A 7,427-nucleotide genomic window follows, 5' to 3' on the forward strand; every position below is an offset into this window, starting at 1 on the left:
CTTGACCCCAGAAAATCCAATGGCAAATCACGAACCTAAGTTACAAACAGACACCGCATACGAACTTCAGATCCTTGAACTCGGTTCCAAAAATTCTCATATAGCAACCCCATAGAACAGGGAGCAAGTAATAAACTGACCAGAAATAATCGAGTCTATAGCATACTAAAAGCACAATCAGTTTGTTCCTCTTCTCTAGAGTTTTACAATAAACCGGCTGATCTGAGAGCGGCTTTAAAGTCCTCTTCGTTCCTCCAATCAGGAACCTACACAAGCAAGGACGCGAAAAAGCAATCAGATGAAAATCAAAAGACCAAAAACAATTGACTAGATGTGCACCAGCACCAAACACAGGGAGGGCTCACCTCTGCTATTTGGGTGCCAAAATGATTTTCGATTTTGGACATTATCATTTGGTCCGCATCACCACAGAGTAAGTTGAACACAGCTCCTGCAAATCAGACAGATATAACCCTGAATAATGTGTTCTACAACTAATGTTCTCATACACAAAACAATTGTCGTATCCCATCAATACAAACATCGGGGTATCTAGCTACCGGTCAAGTTTATCAAGCAATAGGAAGCAATGCTTAAAGTGAAATGACATTTTCATTCAGAAACATACCCTTGCGGCCGAAACGCCCTGCTCTACCAATTCTATGCAAGTAAACCTCACAATCAGGCTCCATACGGTTGTCATGTTTCACAGGAAGATCATAGTTGATGACCAAATTAACCTGCACAAAAATACAATATCAGGATGATACACATTGTTCACTGTAAGATAACTAGGGGAATCAAGCAAAAGAGATACCTGCTGCTGATCAAAACCCCGGGCAAGAAGATCCGTTGAAATGAGGACTTGAGTCAAACCATCTTTAAACTCTTTGACTATCTTGTCTCGGTCAGCTTGATTGAGAGCACCTTGAATTGTGGTAACATCATAACCAAGCTCAACAAGTGATCTATGCAACGTACTAGCACTGTTCCTTGTGCGTACAAATATTATTGTCTGACCTAGGCGTTCTCCAAATTCAAAAATCCTCTCTTTGATCACCATAACCTTGGAAAGTTCATCTGGAACATTCACCTTGTACTGCTTCACCGACTCCAATGATAGTTCTTCCTTCTTGACAAAAGTTGATTATGATCTCTCTTGACTATCTTTGATACAAAATTCTTTACAGTCTCACTAAATGTGGCAGAGAACAAGAGAACCTTGAAATTGGTTCAAAAAAGGTATTCATCAGTCAATGGTCTCCAATACTGAGCATGTAAAAAAAGAAAGAAAGAAAAGGTATTCGTCATTCATTTTTTCCCAATATTAAGCATGCAACTAACTTGTGATAGTAACCCTACTTTCTTATACCCCATACAGGCATGGGTATTCTTCAAAAATTGGATACCTACCCAACCACAAAATTATTCAATTATAACCTATGTCACACTTCATTTTCAACTATAGGCTTCTTCTATAATAATTGTACTTTGAACTACCAGTTTTAGTCATTGTTCAATGATATTAGGCACTTCATTCATTTGAATTGATAAAGCAACTATAAGGGGTATCAAGATAAAGAACTGTTAAGATACTGTATAGAAAATAATGATTTAAGTATAAAATCTTTCCAACAGTCACTAGATTAAAAAAATTAAAAACAATTCAAAGAAAAGACCGGCATACAATATCCCACATCCAAATAAATTTACAACACATCCTTGATATACAAACCTGGCATTGAGAACTCATCCTCTGAATATCCTTCATTATTCTCAAGGAGTCATCTTTAAATCCATCCTGCACCAAAGACGTGCATGAGCAAATCAGTGGTCTGCAACAGATTCCTCCATGCATGAAATCTAGTAAAGCTGTTAGATCATGTGATTTCACTACATAATTAGAAGAGGTCTATCCTTCCAAAATCAATTGTTGACAAACAAAATCATTCCAATCCTCCTCAATGCTCCCTCAAAAACACTTCCCGGAACAGCGAATTTAGAGAACACAATAAACAAAGATCTTTCCGATTTATGGCAAAGTGGAAACATCTTTCAGAACTTTAATTGGCTTGTCAATCCTACCATTCACAAAATTTAAACTCTTATGACCCCTCGGCATTATCACTTGAACCCTATTCTTGTCATCATGCTTTTCATTCTTCATTACAGTGCCAAGAAAACCTATCAAATCAACTCCCACAACCATGCTCAAAAGCCTAAGTGTTCAAATAAAATGAAAAACTGACAAAACAATTTTGAAATATTCTATAACCTTAACCTAAAATCCAAAGCTCCTTGCCGGATGTTGCATATCAATTGAAGATGCTTCACTAATAAACACATGCAAAGCATTATTCTCTCTACCTATACAGCTGACCAAACCGAACTAAAGTAGTCAAAAGTTCAGATCTAGACAAGTTCCACAAATGTTCCATAACTAATTGCATTAACTATAATTCTAAAACTTGCAACAAAGACCCCCCCTCCTTGTACTGAGAACACGGGAACTACAAATTCTAATTTCCATATAAAAAAAACCCCGGAAAACCAAGGTTACCTCAGCCAACATGTGATCAGCTTCATCAAACACAAGAATTTTCACATTACTCACACCCAAGTTCTTTGCCGACATCCACTTCTTAATAGTGCCAGGAGTACCAATAACTACTTGAGCTGTAATAGGTGGTCTTTTATTAATGGGAATATAATTAGAACTATCCATTGGAATAGCACACTCAGATGTTATCCCAGTATGCTTCCCCATCTTCCTAAGCACTTCCAGATTCTGTAAAAAGAAAAATAAAACAAATTCTATCATCAAAACTGAGCACCAGATTTCAATAAAAACCTCAAAAATTCAAATTTTCAGAAACTTAACCTGAATAGCCAATTCTCTCGTGGGACAAATACAAATTGCTTGAGGAGCTTTTAGGTTTGGATCAACACGAGATAGCATTCCAAGAGTAAAGCAAGTGGTTTTCCCAGAACCATTATGGGCTTGAGCAATTAAATCCAAGTAAGGAGGCGTCAGAATCATCGGCAAACTAATAGCTTGAATTTTACTTGGCTTTTCAAATTTCATCTCAACATATAACCCTTTCAACAATTCAGCGGACAGATTCAATTCCTCGAACGTCAAAGCTGATGTGTACGGTGTATCGCCTGATGTAACCTAAAAAATCAAGCAAAAAGTTACGGAAGTTCAAAACCCTAAATCTCAGTCGAATTAAAAAGACAAAAAAAAAGCTAAAGTATTTAGGTTCAGGGATCTATACGGCTTTGATGTTGGAGTCCTCGGGTTCATCGAGGAACTTGTTGATCTTTTTATTCTCGTCGATTGTTAGGTTTTCAACTCCCAACTCCGGCGCACTTTTTTCTTCCGATGTTGAGGAAGCGCTCGGTTCTTCTAGAGCATCGTCTTCCAAATCGGCCCATCGAACAGGCGCCTCGGCGGTCTTTTTGGTTTCTTGAAGCGTCGGTGCCTCGGCGGAGGTGGCGGTCGAAGTGGCGGAGTTAGCGGCGGTTTCTGCCATGAAGTTGTAGAAATTAATGGAACAAACGGGAAATTGTAAATCTGTTTCTTTTTCTTGTTGCCTTTAGGGAAAAAACATTATATAGGGATATGACCGACCGTTTAACCGACTTTTAGCTCGAGGTAAGTCATTTCTAAATTTTAACTGCGGTTTTTACAGGTGCAAATACCGTACATACTGTTAATTTTTATAGGCTTACTGTTTGAATTATGTTTTCTCAAATCGTTTTTTTTCTTCTATTTGTAATGTTTGACATACGAGTAAATATAAAAAATTAATTATTATCAAAGTTATTATATAAATTATAAAAAATTTTATTTATAAATTTTAAACTTGGAGTTAGAAAAATAAGTAAAAACTAACTCTTATTCAAAATGCTTAATACAAAAATAAGCATTTAAATTATGCTTCGAAAAATATGTTTTTGTGCCTATTTTGTTTTTGTTAAAAATAGGTGTCCAATATTTTCGCAGTTATATTTTTAGGTGTATACCATTATATTTTCTATTTTTTTAATTTTTTAATAATAAAAATATGAGAAAATAACCTCAGTGACCAAAAATGCCTTATAATATTCGATTTTAACCAACTTTTTTTGGATTTGCCAAAATGACCAACTAAATCGCAATGCGATCGATAATTCGCAACGCGATCTCCGGTATTGCAAATCAGTTTCCAGATTCGCAACGCAATTCTGACTATCACATTGCGATTTTCCAAATTCGCATTGCAATTTTCCAAATTCGCGTTGCGATTTTCCGAATTCGCAATGCGATAGTCCAAAATCGCATTGTGATAGCACTGTTCACCGTTGCGATAGCACTGTTCACATTGCAAATTTGCGATATTACTGTTGTTTTCTGTCCAGAAGGATGCAAAAAAACTTCAAACTTGGGATTTTTTTTGTTTGAATTCTCTTTAATGGTGTATGGATTTATTTAAGTTTAATTTTGTTTAAGAATGGATTTTTTTGTTGCGATAGTACTGTTCACAAGATCTGGATCCAACTGCATTTTCTTTTTCTAATATTATTTTAATAGGTCTAGTTCTTAATTAACAGATGCTGATGTATTTAAGACTCATTTAATCTTTTTTTTCATACAGTAAATGTTTTTCCAGTATGTCAGTGAAACATCTCTAGAACCAAAACTGATGCATTATTTCAGAGAGACAGTGATAGCTCATCAATCAAGACCAGGCAAATACTAAACCATGGAATGTTTTAGCTTCAAACCCAGTAGCAAATTGGTCCATGGAAAATTCATATGGCCAACCATGTGTTGGTCTCCCTGTACAGTTTTCAGCTTCATTATAAACAATGCTCACTATCATCATAATCATCACAAACAAAACATTACTCAATAATTAAAAATCTTTAAGATAGAATGATAAACAATGCTAATAGATAACAATCAGCTTCATTCACGATTTGATCCTTCAACTATATTTATTTTCAGGTAAACTACCTTCAAGATCATTATTGATTAGTTTTCTTCTTATTTTGATCACTATTGCAATGGTGAACAGTGCTATCGCAACGGTGAACAGTGCTATCGCAACGGTGAACAATGTTATCGCAACGGTGAACAGTACTATCGTAACGGTGAACAGTGCTATCGCAATGCGATTTTGGACTATCGCATTGCGAATTTGGAAAATCGCAATGCGATAGTCAGAATCGCGTTGCGAATCTGGAAACTGATTTGCGATACCGGAGATCGCGTTGCGAATTATCGATCGCATTACGATTTAGTTGGTCATTTTGGCAAATCCAAAAAAATTGGTTAAAATCGTATATTATAAGGTATTTTTGGTCACTGAGGTTATTTTCTCTAAAAATATTCCTTTTAAAAAATTTTAGAAAAAGATTAATTTATTTATAAAAAACCTAAAAAAACTAAAATTCCTCATTTCAACCTCATTACCAACTGTCGTCAGTCATCTCCGGTCATCATGATCATGTTGAAAAAATAATAGTTTAATTGAATAAAATTGATGATATTTATAATAAGGCATGTCACTTGGTGAATAGACTTGTTATAATAAGTCATGTCACTTTGTGAATGAACTTATTTTTTAGTTTAAAGTTGCATCCATTCAATTATACCTATTAGCTTTTTAACAAATCCTTTTCATGAAATGTTTTAACCATTCATCAAAAGCTCCTAACCTTTTTATTCATATCCCCTCACCTATAAAAAATGTTAGTAGAGGCACAATCTTAGACACAACTTTAAGAAACAAATTTGAGACACAATTTTGAGAGACAACTTTGAGACACAATTCACGAAGTTGAATTAGAAAATCACTTAGAAAATTCATTTCAAATTCGTTCTTTTCGGTGATAGAGACAAGCAAGATTGTGTTCGACTGATCACTACGGTTGTGCTTATTGTTGTGATCGTTTGTTGTTGTATCTTGGGGTACCAACGTCCAACGTTACTTGAAGCACCTATGAGAAAACGAATATGTCTTAAGGAAATTGTTCATACAAGCCTCAACAAATTTCTTCTTCGATTTATGTTACTCTACACATCCGATTCAGTGTCTAAAATGAGTAAGCCAATTTCTTGCCTCTACTTTAAGTTTTATTTATTTTCCTTCGTTTGATTATATAATAATATTTATTATTATTATTATTATTATTATTATTATCTTGGATTAACATATTATCTAACAATCTTAAGACAAATTTTATATTTTATTTTACAATTATCTATCACCATATTGAGTTAGTGTTTGAAATCATCAATTTCATTCATGTGGGGGATTATTGGAAAAATAATAGTTTAATTGAATAAAATTGATGCTATTTATAATAAGTTATGTCACTTGGTGAATAGTAATAACTAATCTCACTTAGTGAATGGACTTATTTTTTAGTTTAAAGTTGATCCATTCAATTATATCTATTAGCTTGTTAGCCCCTCAGACCGATGTGGATAATCCGATCCGATCTGGAGTGTCACATTAGGGCCACCGAAGCGACCCACTGTAAAAATAACGGAAAATTTAAAACTTTTCTTAAAACATGTAAAATCATAAAATGACTTATCAGTGTTCAGAAATAAACCAATTTTTCAAACTCATATATAAAACAAAATACAATTATATGCCCCCTAATCACATGTACCATACTCTGATAACAACGCCGGAAGAACTCCCTTACTAAAGTTGATAACTGCATTGATACAATTCTTTTAACCTACAATGGTGAGTAACAGAGTGAGCTTTGGAAAGCTCAGTAATACAGAACTACCAGATGATGCTAAAGAACGTGCAGATACAGATAAACATATATTTCCTTATTGGTTTCGAACATATACAGATTTTATGTTGAACGGAGATTCTACTGATATTTCAGGGGTAATGGACAATGAGCTTTCAGTTCAGATAAGTATTTCGAATGACTAAGTTCAAGAGATCATAATAGATTAACTAGTGTGTTCCCGTAAAACTAGTAAAAAGATGCAGATCTTTTAAAACATATATATATATATATATATATATATATATATATATATATATATATATATACCCCCATCCTTTCACAATCTGTTTGTGTAGGTTCCCCAGAACCATACACCCAACCCACACAACCTGGAAGGCCCTGAGCACAAAGTCGAGGAACCTGCAGAAATACTTCCTTCAATAATACCCCCCCAATTAAAACATTTTTCCATCAGTAAACGGAGATATCAGAAATCAAAACAGAATTCATAATAGATATCATAACAGAATCCAGATCAGATATCATAACAGAATTCAGGTCATGTATCAGAACATAATTCAAGTCAAAAATCAGATAAAATATTTATATGATTAGGGAACACACCAGAGTTTACAGATATTATTCAGAGGTACTGGATAATCTTATCAAGCAGAGAAACA

The 7,427-nt window shown here is 34.4% G+C and overlaps 1 pseudogene; it reads right to left on the bottom strand.

The window, feature by feature from the left end:
• Positions 1 to 203: 203 nt before the first annotated feature.
• LOC120177864 lies at positions 204 to 3,586 on the bottom strand (annotated as a pseudogene).
• Positions 3,587 to 7,427: the final 3,841 nt, after the last annotated feature.

Source organism: Hibiscus syriacus, unplaced genomic scaffold (assembly GCF_006381635.1).
Source record: "Hibiscus syriacus cultivar Baekdansim isolate YM2019G1 unplaced genomic scaffold, ASM638163v2 tig00112339_pilon, whole genome shotgun sequence".
In the NCBI taxonomy this organism is placed as follows: domain Eukaryota; kingdom Viridiplantae; phylum Streptophyta; class Magnoliopsida; order Malvales; family Malvaceae; genus Hibiscus; species Hibiscus syriacus.